General features: G+C 35.1%; 1 protein-coding gene across 1 annotated transcript in view; it reads right to left on the minus strand.

The window, feature by feature from the left end:
• LOC129941545 (PRL-1 phosphatase) overlaps positions 1–18,313 on the minus strand; it is a 141,746-nt gene extending 123,433 nt beyond the window's left edge. Inside the window, exon 1 of the mRNA XM_056050218.1 lies at positions 17,663–18,313. The gene's annotated coding sequence lies outside the window, so the exon portion shown is untranslated. The remainder of the gene's footprint in view (positions 1–17,662) is intronic.
• Positions 18,314–21,848: the final 3,535 nt, after the last annotated feature.

The following is a 21,848-nucleotide window of genomic DNA, read 5'->3' on the forward strand; positions in this document are numbered from 1 at the left end:
GAACCTAATAACCTCTTTACAGCTCGAATCAAACCATGAGTTCTCTTTGGGTTTGATAGAATTCACCCTATTCGGGATAAAATTTCTCATTCCACAAAGAATTAAATTTGTTACCATTTCTGCGCTGGAATCCACGTCACTATCGAGGAAGCATAGTGACCAGTTAAAGTTCCTGAAGAATTCATTGAGACCGTCCCAGTTGGCTTTCTCATATTGCCAAGCGGTTCTCATAGGAGGTTTTTCTTTAACTGGGTTTTTTCGACATGAGAATTTTGCAGAAACGATACAATGGTCTGATGTGCCTAGAGGCGGTAATACACTAATTGTGTATTTATTAGGGTCAGAGGTAAGAAGCAAGTCTAGGGTGTTGGCGGATTGACCTGCAACGTCAGGGATTCGAGTTGGCTCATCAACAAGCTGAGTTAATTGATTGAACTCAGCAAAGATCTCAACATACCTTCCTTCCGGTGTTGACTGGCCAGAATAACGAAGCCAAGAAGAATTGTATACATTCAAATCGATTCTCTTTAGGAAACCCAATTAAAAAATTGGATTGGGTTTTACACACTTTTTCTTTAAAATCGGGTTTTATAAAAAGAACAACCCCCTTTAAGTACCATCGAACTCTCAGTATTAATTTATTCATCATGGTAAAGTACACAAACTACCAAAGTCTGCAAAAATGTTTGACCGAAATTCGGTGTGCGTGACCTCAACTTTAAGGTTGTTGCCATCAGGAAAGACGTATTGGTTGAAGTTTCGAAGCTGTTGTTAAGGCGTCCGTAGCAAACGATCCAAATCAGTCAGTTCCACGGCAGGTATTGGGCATCGTTGAGACCACATCATGGAAGTATTTACACTTGGTTTACATTCATAGAAGACCGAGCTGACTCAAGAACTGAACCTGATGTGCCATTTGAAGCTAAGAAAGCTACGGACGTTTTCCAATTGGACAAGTTGTCAAATTGTAAAGTCCTTATTGGAGAACCTAAGAATCGATTAATCTGTTTGTGTTTAAGAAATTCACCGAAATGAAATTCTTCAAAATGGCATATGTTAATTTCGCTATATAATAATAATGTACTGCGGGTGAATAACTTTAAATTCAATTTGACAGCTATTAAATGTCAAACAGTCTCTTTTTTTCTATTATTTTATCTTAGCTTCTTGGTTGACATTTCAAATAAGCCTTGCCTAATGCCTACACTAGGGCGAAAATATGAACCTAATCTTGCATTATGCCAATTCATTGATTTTCCCATAGTAACAAGGATAATGGTTCAGTTGTGTCCCAACCCAAGTCCCTACACAACTCGAAAACCAAAACACGTGCCACACCATCACAAGAGCAAGCAACCATGAATGTTTATTTTTAAAACTATATATTGCAAAGAAATTTTACTCAAATGGCTAGATATACGGGTTTTCCCAAGGACGTGTTTATTTTTTCGGTGCCATTTTAGAATTTAAAAAAAAAAAACCAATGAGAGTAGGAAAATGTGGTGAAACCCGGAAGGCATAGGAATTATTAGAATATACGTTGCCAGGATTTTTGCTTGTATTAATTTTGTCTTTTTTCGCCTCTACGATGTCGACCGTAATATTATGGCAATAAAACTTAGAGAATTTCTTGCAAAAAAATAAAATAGAAATTCATGATAATAAACGAGCTCTGGGTTCCAAGTATATGAACATCTTTTTTTTTGAAGTTTAAGGTCGTACGTCTACCCTCAGTTGGTTAGGTTAGGTTTTAGGTATATTACATACATATGGTGATGATGATGACGAGGACGACGACAACTTCATGGAACCATCATAGAACATTATTGTGTCCTTCTCCTTACTCAAGGTTAGATTTTCTTTATTTTTTTTTGCTGAAGCTTTTGGTTACCAAGCGGTTTTTTTAATTGAATTTGTGTGTGTGTGTGTGTGTGTTTGGTCAAGACAACGTGGAGACTATTTGAATATAATTTGATAGAATTTATTGTCGTCTTTTAGTTAAATTTTATGAGAAGAACAAATTGGCGAAGAAAATTGGAAGTGCTCAGGATCTGAATAATGCTGAGAAGAGGAAAATCTTAAGTACAACCAAAAGTGACGAGGCGAATAAAGGCGAGGCTAAGCTATGCGTTGTTAATCCTCAAATATTCTCTATTTCCTTGAGAATTCATTTTGGTGTGGCTTAAGGTTTTTCTTTAACTATATAACTTGTATAATTTCGTGTCGACTTTCTTGTTTTTTTTTTTTTTGTCACCAAAGTATTATTTATACAATTATTTATTAAATGATTTATATTTAGTTGTTTTGCCATTTTAATATGAATGACTAACTCCTAAAGAACAAGGCGTAGATTAGGCGAATGGGACCAAAATAAGGTTGCCGTTTATCCCAATTTTCATGAAAGAAATGTCGAAGTTGTGCATTTGTGCAGAATGACGAGGGAGAATGCTTACTGCCATCAAGATCGGAACAATTCTCACCGATGCATTTGTTGAAAAACAATTTTTAACATCGTTGTGCAAAAGTAATCGTCTACACTAGAGCCACAATTTTTCAAAAGTTCGTCCAATTACTCTGATACACCGATTATCGGAAGATCAAAGCGTGATGTCAGTCGCGCGTTTATGAGCATTGTGAAAGAAGCGGAAAAATTGGGTTTAGTGGTCAATGAGGGCAAGACCAAGTATAAGTTCGTCTTGGACAACACGTCACAATGGACAACTAACACTTAAAGCTAACTGTACCTGTAAGAACTTTCTATCCCTATTCACTGCTACAAATTTAGACAACGACACTAGCACTGAAATCAAATAGAGAATAAAATTGACAAATCGCTGCACTGATCATCTCGGTTCTTATTTATGGCGTTGAGGCTTGAGCGTTATGAAGACAAGATGAAAACGTCTTAGGATGCTTCGAGAGAAAAATTCTTCGATTGATTTTTGGCCCCGCCTGAATAGATTCATAGTGGAGGAGAAGATACACCACCACTGATCTAGTCAACATAACAAAAATCCAACGACTATGATGTTTGGGTAATGTAAAGTGAATGGACTTCAACGCTTCAGCCGAAAACGTCTTGAAATTCAATCCCAAAGTAGGACGCACGCAGTAGTGACAGGTGGAAGTTTCCGTCAGGAATTAGAAAAATACGTTCTAAGCAAAAAAAAATAGTTTTACAATACATTTTTTTCTCAAACTACATTCGTTGATTGATTTTCTATTGATTCCGGATTGATATCAATGGAAGCTCATGCAATTCAAATTTTAATTAGATACAAAAGTGTGTGTGTTCAGTTGGTATTTCGAAGCAAGTAGACTTGACTTTCAAAGAAATGGAGATTTTTCTTAACTTACTTCCCAGTCAACTTTCCGACAAAGTTGCTTTGATTAGAAGAACTTTTTTGACAGCTGGCCAATCAGATACTTGAAACTTGCCTCACCTTCAAGTCCCTTATGTCATCTGAACCTGCTCAGTCTTAAGCGATAAATAGATAGGGTATATCTCTGCCAAAAAGTAAGTTGTTAATATTTAAGTTCAAACCACGCATGAAGGTATCACTCGTCTAGCATAACTTACGTTACTACTGTGTGCGGGCTTATAAAAACCAGTCCAATCTGGATATCAGTTGGTGGCTTGAATTTAGTTAGTTTCTATGAATAGTTATGCAAATGCCTTTTTAAGATTCAACGCAAGGTCTTTTATGATGCACTCAACGAAGACATCACAAAAAGAAAAATTATTCAATTCATTAAGTTATATATAAAGCTGGTAATTTACTTTAGAGAATTGTAGAGTTTAATTCAATCATTACTTGAACTTAATAATTGGGAATGTAAATTGTTAATTTTTTTCGGAATTACTTAAATTTTTATAATATTCAAGGTGATTTTTTCGTTGCTTTCTTGTTTTTATTCTACAGCATTGGTTTTATGTATGCAATTTTTTTTTAATAAATCTATCCCAATCCACTATATACTACTTTTTTAGGCTTCTCCTTTTAAGTTCCTTTAAAAGTTTTTTCTTAATTTTCTTGATCTTGCTATATACTTTAGAATTATTGGCAATGCCCGGCGATGACGAACCGAATTTCGCTGTAAGGGAGATAGAACCACTCAACCTCGGCGACGCAGATCAACAATTCCGCCTACCTGACCTTGACGAAGTGAAGATAGCTATATCTAAACTTAAGTCAAACAAAGCTGCTGGAGCTGATGGCATCACTGCCGAACTATTAAAATCAACTGGCGATGACTTGGTAGGGAGCATGCACCAACTCATCTGCAAAATATGGTCGGAGGAAAGCATGCCCGATGAGTGGAATCTCAGCATAGTGTGCCCGATACCTAAAAAAGGAGACCCTCTAAATTGCGCCAACTACAAAGGCATCAGTCTCCTTAACATTGCATATCTCTGCCATATTATGTGAACGTCTGAAGCCGTTCTTCAACAACCTGATAGGTCCTTATCAGTGTGGCTTCAGACCAGGAAAGTCCACTATCGACCAAATATTCACACTACGGAAGATCTTGGAAAAAACCCAGGCACTTCAAATCGATACCCACCATCGCCGCTTATGACAGCATCTCTAGGGAAGAGCTATACAGAGCATTGTCTAGTTTTGGAATCCCTGTTAAACTTATCTGTTTGTGCAGAATGACGATGCAGAGTGCAGGCTGCTGCATCAAGGTTGGAAAAGATATCACCGATGCATTTGTTGTCAAAAAAGATTTAAGACAAGGCGATGCACTGTCAAGTGACTTCTTTAACATCGTTCTAGAAAGTATTTTTCAAAACTTAACCGTTAAAACTAGAGGCACAATCTTCCAAAGGTCCATCCAATTACCTGGATACGCAGATGATATTGACATAATTGGAAGATCAGAGCGGAAGATCAGTGAAGCGTTTTTGAGGAAGCGAAGAAGATGGGTTTAGTGGTCAATGACGGCAAGACCAAGTATATGCATCATCATCAAACAAGGACATTGAACAACGACGTCTTGGACAAAACGTCACCATTGCTAGCTAAACTTTGAGGTAGTTGAGGACAGACAATGACACCAGCGTTGAAATCAAACGAAAAATAACTCTTGCAAATCGCTGCTTCTTTGGACTTAGAAGGCAATTGAGAAGTAAAGTCCTCTCTCGAGCATCTAAAATCTCCATCTATAAGACACTCATCATCCCGGTTCTCATTTATGGCGCTAAGGCATGGACCCTGTCAAAAACATGAGAGCGTCTTAGAATGCTTCGAGAGAAAAATTCTTCGGCCATTTTTGGTCCCGTATGCATATGGAGAATCAAGGAGATGATTCAACGACGAACTGTACGTGCTGTACAGCGACAAGGACCTACTTCGCAGAATTAAAGTCCAACTGCTTAGATGGCTACGTCATGTGGAGCAAATAGACATCAATGCTCCAGCCCGGAAGGTCTTCGAATCCAATCCCGAGGCACGGCACAGTAGAGGAAGACCGCGACTCAGGTGGTGCACTCAGGTGGGTGAAGACCTCAACCAACTTGGTGTGGGAAACTGGAGACAGCTAGCTAGAGACCGAGCTGGCTGGAGACGCATGTTAGTTTAGGCCCAGTTCCGACCCGGACTTTAGCGCTACCTTAAGTAAGTAAGAGTTAAACAAAGATTAAATGATGGGGAGTTCAATGGTCGTCTGCTAGGGGATGGTGGGTACCCTTGTACTAATATTCTTTTTTCCCACGTTTTGAACGGATGCTGAATAGTGGGAAGATGCTTTGGCGAGTGGAAACAAAGATTCCATATCAGGTATGAGGTGCTCCTTAAAAAATGCCAAAACAACTACTATAGCCTTAGCAGTTCTTCACAGCTTGGCAAATTTGTATATGTTATTTGTTATGACAAACAGCTGATTCGATAGACAGATAAATGGAATAGATTGCTCCATTTTGGTACTTTTTTGACGTAAGCAGTGTATAACTAAAATGTATTAAAATGTAATTTTCGGAACGTTACATAGAGCCTATTCATCTGTCTATTAAATAAGACTGATAATGTATATGCTAGTCCTCATAAAAAATACCATTCATTTTCAAAAATGATTATGTTTTTTTTCAATTATTATTGATTTGAACTCTTTGACTCATTCAGTCTGTAAAACTAACAACAACAACAAAAAACATTGAATTACATTCAATTATTGTCTTCAATAACTAACTAACTAACCAACTAACAAATTCATACCCGTATGTAACTTATTTAACATTTATGAAGGCGTACGAGGGGTTGGTTTGCATATTAATAATTTAAAAAAAATATTTATTATAAGTTATTCAATAAAAAAAGAAACTCTGATACTCCATACCCTAAACCATTATGACATAGTTTTTAATAACCGATAAACAACGAATGGTGACAACGGTGACAACGAACGGGCTGGGTGACTTGTAGGTATACATTAACATAGGTAAGTAATTGCATGTTATTCAAAAAGTTATAAATGACAAAACATTTCATAATAAATGATAATGATAGTTAACTTTTCCATTAATTTTTCCACAAAATGTGCATAGACTTTTTTGGCAATAAAAAATGAAGAAAAAAAACAGATAAAGTAGAATCACGAAAGAATATCGATTTCATATTTTTATTCTACTTCTTTTTATTTGGTTTTAAGTTTGTTTTTTGTTTAACCACAGCGCGTGTTTGAACTTTTTCAAGTTCACTTTTGCTCTTTAATTGAACTTTATTATTTGTTTAATCCACGCAATTCGGCAATAATTAAGTATTTGTAATCATTTGCAAATAAAAATAGGATTCGTGTTTTTACAAACAATTAAATCATGAAAGCCCTAAAGTCTTACACAAACAAATTGATATTGACAAAACTGAACAAGGTTTGTCTGTAAAATAAAGAAAAACAATTAGAGAATATTTTTAACTTTTATTCAATTTGACGAACTATTCTAGTTCTTTCTTAGTTCAAAACAACTAAACCGTCCACTGTTTAACTACGTTTGTGGCTTTTTAACAATAGGGAACAATAAAAGTTAAATTAAATAAATTAACTAACTCTTTTTTCTTAGGGGACAAAATTGAAACACAGTCCGGTGATATTTGCTATAGGCACCTGTCCAGGTAGGTTTTACTGATGTGTGTTTCAAAAATCATTAGGGTAACCTCCGCATTCCTACATAGGTACATAATAAATGCATATCCAAAAGTATCTATTCCGTGGTATCATTTATGGTTCTGACCAAATTAATAGAAAATTATACCAAACCAAACCAAAACCCAATGCAAGTAAAGTGCCAATTACAGACCTTGACTCAAATTTCCAATGATACTGAGGCATATAAAGTTTTGTAATCGTATTGAAATATATGCCTATACCAGACTGATGACGATAAGTGTCTTGAGCAGCAAAACCAAAGAGTATGCGATTGCTTAGTGCAACAATATATTCATGGCAATGGCGGGCAGGTCTAATTTCATTTCTCAAGCTTAAATTCTTTTTTTTTTGTCAATATATAGACTAGACAATCAAGTGCGAATTATATCGCTCTATAACTGATACGGCAAAAAACTTTGTGTAATATTTTTCCAAGGTTCATAAATGATAAATGGGAAATATTGTCACCATAAGAGCTTTTATTACCAAATAAAGATTCCAATAAGTTTTATTGTTGTTTTTATAACTTAAAATTAACGCAGTGATATGTGTTTATTCCACCTTGAAGTCTATGGTTTTAGATACTTAATCAGTCTACAAAATGAAAACCGAAGTCTGTAGTGCCCGTTAGATTATATATAGAATGTAAAATGGTCATTTCAATCCCAATCTTAAACACCTAAGTTATTTTGCGGAAGTTGATTAAAAATGTCAGATTTGAAATGCAAACGTTAGTAATGCCCATTCCTGCTTTGTGGCATCGTCGTTACCAGGTCGATTAAGATACCTGAATGCCCAAAAGATCTAAACTTTGAGTACTATATTCGGTAGTCAAATACGGGATACGGTCATTCCAACCTTTAGCTGCATTCGAAAAACTTATCTTCCTGGGAAATCATCGGCCTCGTATTTGAGAAAAAACACTCATTATTGCAGACATCTAAACTAATATTGTGTCTGAAACTAAACTCCGTAGATTTTGATGGGAAGACTTCGTCAGAAAAGTTCTAGACTAAGATGACCGAACCTTGAGTTGTTGAACTAAATGACATCAATTCAGTTCGGGATCGAGATAGTTGAAAAGACTGGTTGAGTAAGAGCAGATCCGGATGCGAGTTAATAAAAGATCTTGTGAGTTTTTGGAAAAACCAGATGTGGTGTTAGGACTTAATAATTACATAATACACCTTAATTTTTTAAATATTTAATACTCTACGCTTGAAAGATTGATAAAGCTGTCTCAACAATCCACCTATCAAAAAGATACATTTAGGCCAAATATGTTCCACCTAATCTAGAGACCTATTCCATCATCATTGAAACCAATCTGAGCTCTTTATGTCTACATATGTTGACAGAAAGCCTTTTTTCTATTCACTGATCCAAACAGCTTCTGCAAAAAACCGTTTAAGTACCACGAAGCGTTCTTGTCTATTAGACAAACTTTTAATACTAGATTTGCGTAAATCTGTCAAGTTTACTTCACCTGATCATATTTTTCTTGACCATTTTCACCGCGTTAAGCTCTATGGTTATGAGCAAACGTACTACAATTTTTCTTTCAAAGAGTTTCTATTATCAGGCCTTTTAAAAATATAGAATTCTTCAGCTAAAATCTGTTGAAAGTAATTAAAAAGTTCAGTTGTTATGGACGGACAAACTTAGAACCAATTGCTTCACAAAATATACAACTGGTCATTAAGGGAGGCCCTCCATCTATGTGGTTCACGAATGCATTTTAATAGGCGGCGATAATACGGTTGGACGCAAATTTTGTTAGTTCAATACGATATGTATTCTTGGATGATCACAATAGTGTGACAAAAAACTGTTACACAATCCTTTGAAACTCCTCGTGTATGTTCTAACGACTCCAATTGTCCGTTCCAAGTTCGGATCGTTTGCATTAGGTATGTTCAAAAAATCATTAAAACGGTAAGACTCTTCAATAATTTCGCTGAACAAGATGGTCTTTTATGCCTGATAAAAGAGCATCAGAAGCTATGTCGCAAGAAGTAGGGGGTTCCAGTGCTATCATCACCTTCCCATCCTTGGATGTGGATGAAAAAGTAGCAGGGCCCTCTTCTGTCGCAGCACAGTCTTTTACTGAAAATTTCAAAAGTTTATCCCTAATGGAGACTGATGACTCAACCGACAAAGTTCTCTCCAGTGAGGAAGAAGATGAACTCTTTGGTTCCTCTTCTACTGATCTTGATGAGCTGGATTTAACAGTGGTGGAGGTTTATCTGCCTATTTGTAGCCAAAATGCTGCAAATACTACAGATTAATGTCCAACAGTCTTCGGCCTCCTTTCTTCAACGCCTGTCAAAAACTGAGGAAGATGTCGTTCTCATCCAAGAGCCCTGAACTCCTGGCTACTACGTGTTATATGTAACAGGAAAAGGTAACCAAAGGTCCTGCATACTAGTAAAACATATTCTAAATATATTTGTATTCCCTAATTTCAGTGATAAAGACGTCACCACAGCCTGGCTGGTATCAACGTATTTGGGCCACGACCACCAGGGCCCACTGCTTGGTACCATTCTGGAGAAGGCGTTCGCTGAATCAACAAGACGTAAAACCGATTTAATTATCGGTTGTGACGCCAATGCGCACCATACTACGGGGGGTAGTACCGATATAAATGACAGAGGTGAGCCTCCTTTTGATAACATTTTAACAACCAAGTGAATCAACCTTCGTTACCAAAAATCGACAAGAAGTATTAGATATGACTCTTGTCTCGTTACATCTCTCAAATAAAATATTGAATTCGAGAGTATCAAAGGAACACTCGTTCTTCTATCATAGATACAAAGAATTCACATTTATTTTAGAGTCCTCCAAACTGATCCAATTCCGGAATTATAGGAAAACAGATTGGCCAAAATATAGGGCGACTCTGAAAAGTCTGATTAAACCAGAACTTTCTGATCCGCCCTTGTGCGCTCTTGAACTCGATCAAAAAGTCGATGAGTTGTTTACTCTAATGCTAAAAAGCAGGATCATCAATTCTAAGATGGGGAAGTTTTGTACGAAAAGGTCTGTCGGTAGAGGCACTCCGCAAGATGGTGTTCTGTCCACTCTCCTGTGGAGCATAGTGGTTAACGAACTGCTAATATCCCTTGAGAGGGAAGGCTACAGAGTGGTTGCGTATGCCGATGATGTTGCTATCGCCATCACAGGAGAACATCCTAATACAATGAGAGACCTCCTCCAAAACGCACTCAATATGCTCACTAGATGAGCTGATCACTGCGGACTTAGTATTAATCCTCAAAAAACAGACCTCGTCTTTTTATACGGAAATACAAGATCCCATTAATTGTACCTCCTGCAATAAAAGGTGTACCACTAATTTTTACCAATGAAGCCAAATATCTTGGTCTGATATTGGACAACAAATTAAGTTGGAAAATAGAAGAAAATAGTTAAAAAAGCTACAGTAGCTCTTTTACTTTCGAAAAAAGCCATAGGAACCCCGCATAACCTATTGGCTATACACATCGGTCATCCGACCAATACTTATGTACGGGGTTGCAGTATGGTGGAATGCACTGGAGAAAGTCACATGCTACGACAAACTCAGCAGAATCCAAAGCACTGCATGTCTCTGCATAAGCGGGGCATTGAGAACCACACCCTCAGCAGCGTTAGAAATTCTCCTCCATCTAACATATCTTCACCAAACAAGTGGCAGCGAGTACAGCTATAAAACTCAACGCCTCATCTCAATGGGCCAACAACAATGTGGGGCACTCCATCATTTCGAACCTCTTTGATTCTATACCAAAGTACATAGACAACACTATTCCAAAACACCAATTTGGAAAAAACTTCCAGGTATCCATTCCATCCAGAGATGAATGGGAAGACAAAAAACTCCTGGATGACAAAAGCATTCATTTTTATACAGATGGATCCAAGACAAATGAGGGAGTTGGTAGTGGTGTGTATTTAGAACAGCTTAATCTAAGCATCTCATTCCGCCTCCCTAATCATTGTAGCGTCTTCTAAGCGTGAATTTTAGCGATCGAAAAGGTTCTCTCCTGGCTAAGAGGAAACGTGATATCAACCTCTGATATCCGTATCTTCTCTGACAGCCAGACTAATATTAAATCTCTTGACGGTGTTTCAACCAAATCTCTAACGGCCCTCGATTGCCGATCGTTTCTTATGGAGATGGCACAGCAATTTAACATTCACCTCTGTTGGGTGCCGGGCCACAGAGACATCACAGGAAATTATAAAGCCGAAAAACTCGCTAAAAATGGAACCGTCATACCTATTTCATCTGAAAGGGAGAAGATAGGTATACCGGTAGCTACATGTAAACTTCTGCGAAAAGAAACAGATTTTGCGATAACAAACTCTAGATGGCACAATTTACCAACATGCGCAGCCACAAAACTCATATGGCCTTCACTGGACCTAAAGCGCTCTAAAGACTTGTTATCTCAAAGCAGACTTCATATAAACTCCCTAATAGGTGTCCATACAGGACACTGTCTTATAGGCAGACACGCAATACGACTTGGTGGAGCCTCAAATGACTCCTCCAGGAGCTGTATGGACGAGGAAGAAGAGGAAACAATCTCTCACCTTCTCTGCACTTGCCCTGCTCTTTCACCCAGACGCAAACTTCATCTGGGGGACTACTCTTTTGATAATCCCAGTGAACTAGCTAAAAAGGATATCAAATATCTTCTTCGCTTTATAAAAAGCTGAAAATGGTTCGACAAGGAAGAAGTAATTCTCTAGATTCATATGGTATCACAATGGGCCTTTTCTTTTGGCCGAAACGTTTGGATTCTGAATCCGCACCCACTTTAACCTAACCTAACCTATGCCTCAAGTTATAGAAACTTATTATCTAGCTTAACTTATGTAAACATCAATAGATGAACAAAATTAAAAATGAAGTTCTTACGTTGCTCTTAACACCCACTTTGAGGACCAACCCATATTCTTTTTTAGATTGTCCAGAAATTTTATTCAGTCCATAATAGTGGCAATGAATTAAGAGATTCCGGATCCTCTTGCAGTAATAGAACATGATATTGCCTTCTCCATGTTTAACAAATTATATTCTTTGAATTGCGTATTGGGCTTTCTAAAAACAATAAAATACTAAAAATAAAAACAAATTACTTATTTTCATATTAGTGTACGCTCAATTTTGGGAGTAACTGTAGGTAGTTATAATGTTGCAAGAAAATTACAAAAACAAAGATTCAATTAATATCACTGTCCAGTGTCCAATGTCCATTGCCAAGCCCTTGTTTGACAATATCACTTGACCACTTTCTTAAGTAGTTTGTGTAAAATCGATGTGACTATTGGATTGATTTTTAGTTGAGCCATAAACAAAAAATACACGAATCACAATTTTCAACACCTACTTTTCTTCTTCATGTTTCATGTTTTTCTCTAAATCTATTATCACAGAAAGAATTATTTTTGTTTTTCCTTTCTAATCAATGACGCATTTGATACAAGAAAACACTATCACAAATTAAACCTCTAACATTTAACATTTGCCTGCAGTGAATTTGATAGAGCTCTCTAAAAACCCCCACACACGATAGACGTTACCATAACCATACCCCATATTGCTATTGCTTTGCTAGCTGGGGCTGTGCTGTGGTGAATATCTGTAGTTTACGGAGTTGCCTTTGCCTTTACCTCGTGCAAGATGACCTGTTTGAGTATGACGTCATTATGGTTTATTGCTTTAAATTTTCTTCGAAGTGGGTAGGAGGAAGTAGAAAAACATTTGCAGTTTGACGTCATAAAAAATGCATTAAAAATGTGATGGTGTGCTGTTGCATTTTAAAGTACCCAGGAAGAATTCAAATACACAGCAGGTATAATAATTTTCTTTTTTTTTTCTATTTTTGTTATTGTTGTTACATTTTATCTATTTCCGTAGAATTTTGTAACAATAAACATAAAACAAAAAAAGGGCAAAAGGTTAGTTTATAATTCTTTTTCTTACGCCCCTACATTTCTGCATTTGATGAAATTGGAATGACTTAATCCAATGCAATGGAAAATGACTTCTTTTGGTACATGGAAAGTGTGTAGCTGATATGAGCTTTATATAAAAAGTAAATGTGAATGGCTAAATGGAGTAAACTTGGTATTGTGTTTGATTGTCACCTTATTTAATTTAATTATTATTTAATTTTTTTTTGCAATATGCTATGCAGTTACTAATACGACGACGACGATGTTTTTTATTTGTTGTGGTTTAGTTAGTAAAGAATTTCACGAGTTGTGAAATTTGTTTTTAACCAACAAAAATTGAAAAGCTAATTTATTGATTTTTAACTATTATGAAATAAGGTGTAAGATTCAGGTAAGCTTATTAAGAACGGAAAGTAAATAATTGTATTACTCATGGGAGTACATGTAAACAGATTGATTATGAGCGGCTGATGAGCAATTGTTAAAAAAGTCATAGTATGAGTCGAATAAGCCCTTTAATTTGACTAAGTGATTTATGTAATCTATAAATTATTTAGAGGCATTTATTGCACTTAACTGGGTTAAATTTTTGTCTTTTGTTGGGTATACCGAATTGCAAATAATGTTCTGGCCATCATCTCAAATAGCCACGTTGTCATAATATCATTGAACTTTAAATTCACAAACAGCCTTTCCATAGTCGTCACACTGTTGTTGGGTACCCGGGCGGGTTACACACAACTATTAAGCTGGAGATCTTGCAAAAAGTGAAACTACTTAACTTTTGTTGGCAAGTAAATCTAAAATCTCTATACCCTTAGGTAAAATATGTCCTAATGGAGAAAGTGAGCAACAGATGGACTAAAATAAGCACTTGCTTGTCAACAAAACAAATTTGTCAAAGTGAAAAATTTGTACAGAAGCTAGACTTAGGAGATTTCTACTGTAACCATTCCATTGAACCAAAAATGTCAAATATTTATTGTTTCAAACATCTCATAATAAGCTCCAAATGGTTTAACACATAAAGAAGATCCCTAGATTCATCTGGTATAAAATGTTGTCCTTTTTCATCAAATAGGGGTCTCAATAGAACAGAACTAAAATACTAAACAAAGGAAACACCGTACAATCAAGTTTTGTTTGTTTTTACAAATTTGGGTTTAGCTTAAAATACAATTTGTAATAGAATGTTTGTTTATGCATTCAAAGTTTGAGGTAACTACATTCGTAAGCTCATTGCTTCCAGTGCCACTTGTCACAATCCAATACTCAGCTCAAAAAGATGAGTTGATAACGTTAATATGTTAACAATGGATTTAAAAACAATTCGTCATTTTATTTATAAATGTATTTACAAAAAGTAAACAATACTTAGATTTCGAGGTTCAAGACTATTGTAAAATAAATCTTTTAAAGAATACTTTTAAAATTTAAACGGATTTGTATCTTAAAACCTTAAAAGTATTAAATCAATTTTCACGTTCGTTCAAAAGTAAATCAGCAATTCTGTCAGGTAGCCACATACAGGGTGCCCCATAATATTTAATTGGTTTATATCCATCTATACACTTTTTGAAATAAGTATAACTTTCCGTTTACTCTCATCTGCGGTTAGATTTGTATACCTTTTAAAGGAAGTTTAAAAAATTAAGAAAATATTTGAATTAAAAAAAAACAACATCCTATTTCTGTCAGCATCCACATCTTTAAACGTAGTACCCGCGCGTTGGACTGTCACACCAGAAGTTTTGGTGTCAATCCCTGCCTGTGCAACCTAAAGTTTTTTTATGGGTATTTTTGTATACAACTTTAACTATTCAAGTGCAAAAATGAATTTTATTTAAATCGCTTAGTATTTATTAATCTAATATAAAAAATTCTCCTCTTACAGTGTTAGTTGCCATACACCTCCGAAACAGCTTAACCAATTTCAATGAAATTTTTCATACATTCGGTAGATCTGAGATTAGGTTTTTATCTATTTTTTATATTCCTCAGTGTTTTGGTTTAGTTGCATCAATATCGTACACAGTGCAACGATCTTACGATAGTATTCAGTGACTCTGTACTATGTACTGTTTCTCGCAATGTCCCACTAATAGATGAAGATAAAAGAACTATTTATGGAAAACATAATGCTCGCAGTTCGACAAGGACAGGATGGATTTTTTTTTTGGGTGCACCATGTAGAACTGACAAAACATTCCTTATTTCGTCAATTCTTCCTAAAATACGATCAAATAATGGTATCGCATTGGCTTTTGCATCTTTTGGTATTGCGGCAACTTTATTGGTTGGAGACAGAACAGCTCATTCAGTATTTAAACTGCAACTAAATATTCAAAATAACCCAGACGCGGTGTGCAATATAAAAATTCAATCATTCATGGAGTCAGTGCTGAAACAGTGTAAAATTATCATCTGGGATGAATGCACTATGCGGCACAAACATTCAAAGGCGTTGAACAGGACATTCAATTTCAGACAAACACTTAAAGTTATTCTGCGTTTAACGTACGCTGATGAGATCAACGGGTGTTTAAAATCATCACCACTGTGACGTAATGCTGAAAAAGTAAATATATGCGTGTTCAAATGCTTTAAGTTCCATCCGCTGAAATATTCTCAAAAAAAATCTGTAAGATATAGGCGACAGAAAAGTTACTACAGATGAAACTAGATGCATAAAATTACCGGTCGATTTCTGAACGATTATTGATTGACAAGATGCTTCCATTGACCAGATATTGCCCGATGTACACAGACAATATACAAATTATGAATTGCTGGCAGAAAGACTTTTGTTACCAGGAGACTTGGTGTCATACAAGTCTATTGATACAGGTTGTGATCCAACTGAGTTTTTGAGCCCATTGGATTACCAGGCATGCCACCGCATAATTTACAACTAAAGGTTGGATTTCTTGTAATATTGCTACATATTTTAAACCCAATACGGTTGTGTAACGGTTTTACGCGATTAGTAATTACAAAATTAGAGAAAAATGTTATCGAAGCGATAATCCTAAATTCCGAGGTGAAAATATATTATTATCGCGAATCCCTATTATACCCACATTATGTGCTAATTCAATTCAAAAGAATATTCTCTAGAAATTATTTATATGACAAAACAACATGTGTCGGGTCAGCTTGTTTTTTAATAAAATTACAATGTCTATCAAATGTTTGTTTACTAAAAGCCAATTTTCATATTTGGTTATTTTAAAATGTCAAAAACGCTAGCAACAAAAATCGTTTGTGCACAGTGAACTAAAAAAATGCTGTGAGGTTGCTTTGAATGACATTTCTATAATAACCAATGGGAATTGATCCATTAGCAAATGTATTTTGTTTGTTGACTTTTTTTACATCTGTGGAGCTGTCAGACAAAGCAAATGTTCAGCAAATGTTAACTAGAGCTTCTGTTTGCAGTCAAATTACGTAACATTCCGATCTTTTCCTTGAGATTGCCAAACGAAACGTGAGGCCAAAGCTTCATTGTGATAGCATGCACTGAATTCCTAAGGCTGAACTCGTAAATGTCAGGCGAAGCCGAAGCTGGAGCGTGTTTGTGTTTCAGCCATTATGGTTCAGGTGCATCTTCCCCCCCCCCCCCCCCCCGTACTATCAATTCAAAAAAAATCCTTTTTTAGGCTCAACAAACTAAATACAAAAAAAGTAGGATTTTTTGTATGAATTAACGGCGTTTCCTCGCCTTAATATTTAAACCATGTTCTATTGAGACACCTACCTAACTGTACAAAAAAAAAATCAGGATGAAATTCGTGCTTCGGTATGGAAAGGCCGCCCCACAAATTCTATGTACGTCACTTTGCTTCTAAGGGGATAATATTTAAGTTGTGGTCTGGCATCACTCTAAAACAAAATAAAACTAGAGGGAAACGTCAAAGCAAACCATTGTTGCGTGTGTTTCATATCAAACAGAGAGAAACTTTGAAAATTCATTAAAAATAGAAATATTTAATGAAAAGCAAGAAAAAAAAAAGAAAACTACCACCTTGGTAACTCTCTTTTCAAAAATAGAGAAATGGAGAACCAAAAATCTGACAGCTGAAATGTCTAAAAAAAACAACAATTTTTAGGAAAAATTCATTTGGTGGTGTGTGTGGTGGTGTATGTGGCGGAATGATATCCATGCATATGGTCAATAAAAAATTTACCATGAAAAAGACGGAAAATATAACAAAAACAACAACAAATCAACACTTTTCTTCTACCTCCGCTTCAGGTCACATTTGTTCTTTCTTTTTTTTTCTTCATAAAAGTGCAACTAGGACAAAAATACTCCGTGACAACACAAAATGAAAAACTAAACCTATATCAAAATCAAAAGGCGCCGCACCGCACTGCATTGAAAAGATGAAGAGAAGGAGAAAGAAGAAAGGAAGGAAGAAATAAGAGTTTTATTTTAGTGTGTGGGAAAAAAAATAGGAAATTCAAACCGAAAATTCTATATCGGATGAATTTCCATGGGTTTTAATTTTCCTTCATTCATTCTCACAAATCCAAAACTTACCACAATAGCCATACACATTTGAGATTTACTGAACAATTCACAAAATAGCGACTGTCGTTGTCGTCGTCGTGCTGGGATGAAAAGTGATTTTGATTTTCCTTCGTTTATTTCTCCAAAATAGATAATTTCTCTCACAAAACAAGGATTTTTCTTTTTTCGCCCAAAATTTTCACACTAAAAATCAAACGAGTGTCGTCGTCGTCCTCCCAACTTTCACTTTGCGTTTGCACACACACAATTTATTTTTATATATTTTATTGAAGATAGAAACACACCACGGGGCACAGCAGAGGCAGAGGCAGAAACACACGTTATTACCACACGGGAAAAAATTTTTAGCTTCTTATGAAAAATTTATTTTTGCTTTTTTCTGCACTCTTTTTTTCTTTACTTCTTTTTCTTTCTTCACTTGGATTTGGATAAATTTCAACACGTTGCGACTTGCGAATTATATTTTTCTTTCTTGCTCTCTTTTGGAAAACGATTTGCGGATAAGAATTTACTAGAAATTGCACGATTTTTATTTTTTACTCAAGTAGAACAATCTCGGATGATTGATTTTTATTTTGATTAATTGGATTAGACAATTTTATAATGATTTTAAAAATTGCAAAGAAAACTTTTCTATGCACACCTCTTGCTGCGGAAAGAATCTTTCTGACTAATTTTTTTTGTTGGAATTAGAAAATTTGTGTAGCTCTTTGTGAATTTGAGCGAATTGGAGAGAGCGCGTGTGTGTGTGTGTTTCTCTTTAGTTTGCTGAATTGAAAATGAAGAAAATTATTGTTCGAGGCTCGAACTCCGTGTCAAAAATTAGTATATAAATAAGTGTAACCAGGCGTAGTGTTTTATTTAATAATTTTATTCGTGTTATTTTGGGATTTTATAAATTCTATTTTTGGGAAATATCCGTAGTGGGTAATGATTTTACACATATTACAACTAAAAACTGTTTACTGCAAAAATGAAATTAGAAGAAAGATCCAATTTCAATAGAATTTTGACGATTACTCGAGTGTTCAATGTATATGTTGGTACAATTGATAACTCCAGCAAATTCGTAGAGTAGCTTGTTGTGTACCATTTTTCTTTTTTTCGTTATGCTAATAAAATTCAAATGAAATAAGGACTTTAATTAAGGAGGTAAGTAAAATAGTTGCTAGCTCGTCACGTGTAACAGAGAGCGCTACCGCTGAGGACCTTCTGTTTTTGATTGGGATTCAAGTGGGAAATTTCAAAAAATAAACCCATTGGCAGCAGTCCGCTTCTTCTATTTTTAAAGTTGATACAATTTGAAATTTGACAGAATAATTTAAAACAGAATTGTAAAAAATTACTAAAATTTAGACCAAATTATACTAAGAAATTATCAAGAATAACTTATACTTAAATTGTGTTACTATTTTACATTAAAATGAAGAAAAGGGATTTGTTCGTAGGTTAGATTTGAGTAAAATAGGTAGTTCGACAAGTAAAACAGGTGGCGTTGTCGCTGATAAACTGTGGTGTTTATTGACACCAACTAAATGAAAGTCACCACAAAAGCAAGTTAATTAAATGAACTAAATTAAATCAACAATTTAATATTAGATATGGAATTTTATAGATACAATTTAATAAACAAGTAAGACAAAATGAACATTAATTTTTAAATAAAAGAGACTGCGTTGTGTGCGGTTGGACATCAGAAAACCAGAGTTGAGTTCAAAGTGAATAATGGAATTGAAGTATTCAAATTTGGGTTTGTATCTGCTCGTTGTTACAGTTTGGTTTTTTGTAAACTTTTAACTTAAACTTTGTTGTGTTTTGGAATGTTCTAGTTTAGTTTTTGTACAATGCGAAGATAGGATGTTTAATGGTGGAATTCACCAATAGGAGCATGACTATCGTTCGAGTTTCGCCACAAAACTGATCAAAAGACTGAACAAGATGCTTTTAAGGGTTTATTGTGAAAGGTTTTCGTACAAGACACCATTCGAAGTGACCACAAAATTTGAAATTGCATACACCAGGAATTTTATGTATATTTTTAGATTCTTAGATAGTTGATTACTGTTCAGAAATCGATTGGGGCATTTTTATAAACTGCTTTGCTTTCGAAGCAAATGCTTTGGCCTTACGAGCAGAAATTATACTTAATCGTCGTTGAAGATAATCGTAATTCAAACTTTTTTATTTCAGTAATTTCAGATTATTGGTTTTTCATTCAGATATAAATCCTAAAGTAGATATTGGCTCAATACACTTAGAATTCTCTGATGTATTAAATGGTCTTCAGAATCTTAAACCCAATCACATTCCTGGTGTCGATGGCATTCCTGGTCTTGCTCTTGACGAATGGAAATCTTTCTGATTCTAATTTATAAGTCTGGTTGGAAAAATAATGTTGAAAATTACAATTCCTTAATTGTTCAAAAGTTTAGTAAAGAACAAACTGGATTTTTTCGTAAAAGAACATATAAGTGATGCCCAGCAAGGGTTCATTTCGGTTAGATCAACTGTCACTAATGTGGCATGTTTTTTCCCTTTCGTTATTAAATTAAATAGAAAGTCAAAGTCAAGTAGACGCTATCTACATTGATTTTAGTAAGGCATTTGAATCTGTATTCCACAACATACTGCTCCGTAAGCTTCATAACTTTGGGATTCACTCTAATCTCCTTCAGTGGATCTCATCTTTTTTAACTGATAGGGTACAAAAAGTAAAACTAATTAATCAAACCTCGAAATCTATTAAATGTACCTCAGGAGTTCCTCGGGGCAGTCATCTTGGCCTACTTTTATTTATAATCTTTATCGATGATATTTGCAAAAACATAAAGTTCAGCCAATGTCCAATATCAATGTCAATATATGTATACGCTGATGAACTGGTGTTTGGTTAACTGTCTTAAACTTAATGTCAAAAAATGCACTATCTCTGCCTCTATGAAACTCACAACTTATGAGTTTCCGTATCCTTTTGATCGTATCCCTCTTTAGAGAACTACTACATTAAAGGATTTGGGTGTCTCCTTTGATTCCAAGTTTACATTTGTTCCGCACTTGGATGCTATTGTCGCTAAAGCCAACTCTATAATTTGTTTCATTAAGAGAAACTCACCTGACTTTTCGGATCCCTATACGCCTACATCTTTTTTTTTATAAATCATTAGTTAGATCATTACTTTAGTATGCTAATGTCATATGTAATCCTTGCCATTAAACGTTTTCGGCTAGAATTGAGAAAGTTTAGAATCGTTAAGCCTTGGCTATTCAACATTTATTAATTTGGCTGGTAGAGTATGATAAGTAATTTGTTGTTTAACATATTTAATTTTGTCATTCTTTCTTTCAATTTGCTAATTGAATTCAAATGAAATAAGAACTTAAGTTGAGGTATTAATTAAAATGGTTATTAGCGCTTAAAGTGCAACAGATGGCGCTATCAGCGGAGCGGTCCAGATTGGAAGAATAATTTAATTCAAAAAGTAGTGAAATTCAGATCAAAATTAATTTTAACTTAATTTAATGGACAAAAAGGATATGGTAAAAATGTAAGGAATAACGTATATTTAATTTGTTTTCCTGTTTTGAATTTTTCAAGTTGAAACAAAATGAAAAAAAGGGATTTATTCGTAAATTATGGTTTGAGTAAAAAAAATTCTTCTTGTGAAACAGATGGCGCTATATTGTTGTCTTTGTGTGTAAAATCTATAGTACTATCATCGTGATTTTTTTTGGGGGCGATACCTAGTGACTACGAAGGTATTACCTATTGCAGCTTTGTTTATTTAAATTTAGTATATTAAAGTTTCAACCCCACCTTGAGGCTACGATGTACGAAAAAAAACAGCCCTATACAAGGTTGACACTAGCTTTTTTAGGTTTAGCAACTTTTAAAACCAGAATGAGAAGTAAGATTTGAATTTTGTATCTGTATTCTTTTCTAAAGACTTGAAAAGATACAGATCCTGCGAAGCGATCTGTTTATACATAGGCAATCTGAACGTTGGACTTTATTTAATTTGTCGCGCATTATAGCTTTCTCTAAAGCAGTCCACTATACTGCCACACCGTACATTAAAATCGGTCTGATTACCGATGTGTAAAGCCGATGCGTGATTCTGGGTGTAAGCCCCATTTATTACCAATTTCTTTTTTTCAAAAAAAAAGTTACAGTAGCTTTTTTGACTCTTTCCTGTAC

The sequence above is a fragment of the Eupeodes corollae genome, chromosome 1 (assembly GCF_945859685.1).
Source record: "Eupeodes corollae chromosome 1, idEupCoro1.1, whole genome shotgun sequence".
NCBI classification, from domain to species: Eukaryota; Metazoa; Arthropoda; class Insecta; order Diptera; family Syrphidae; genus Eupeodes; species Eupeodes corollae.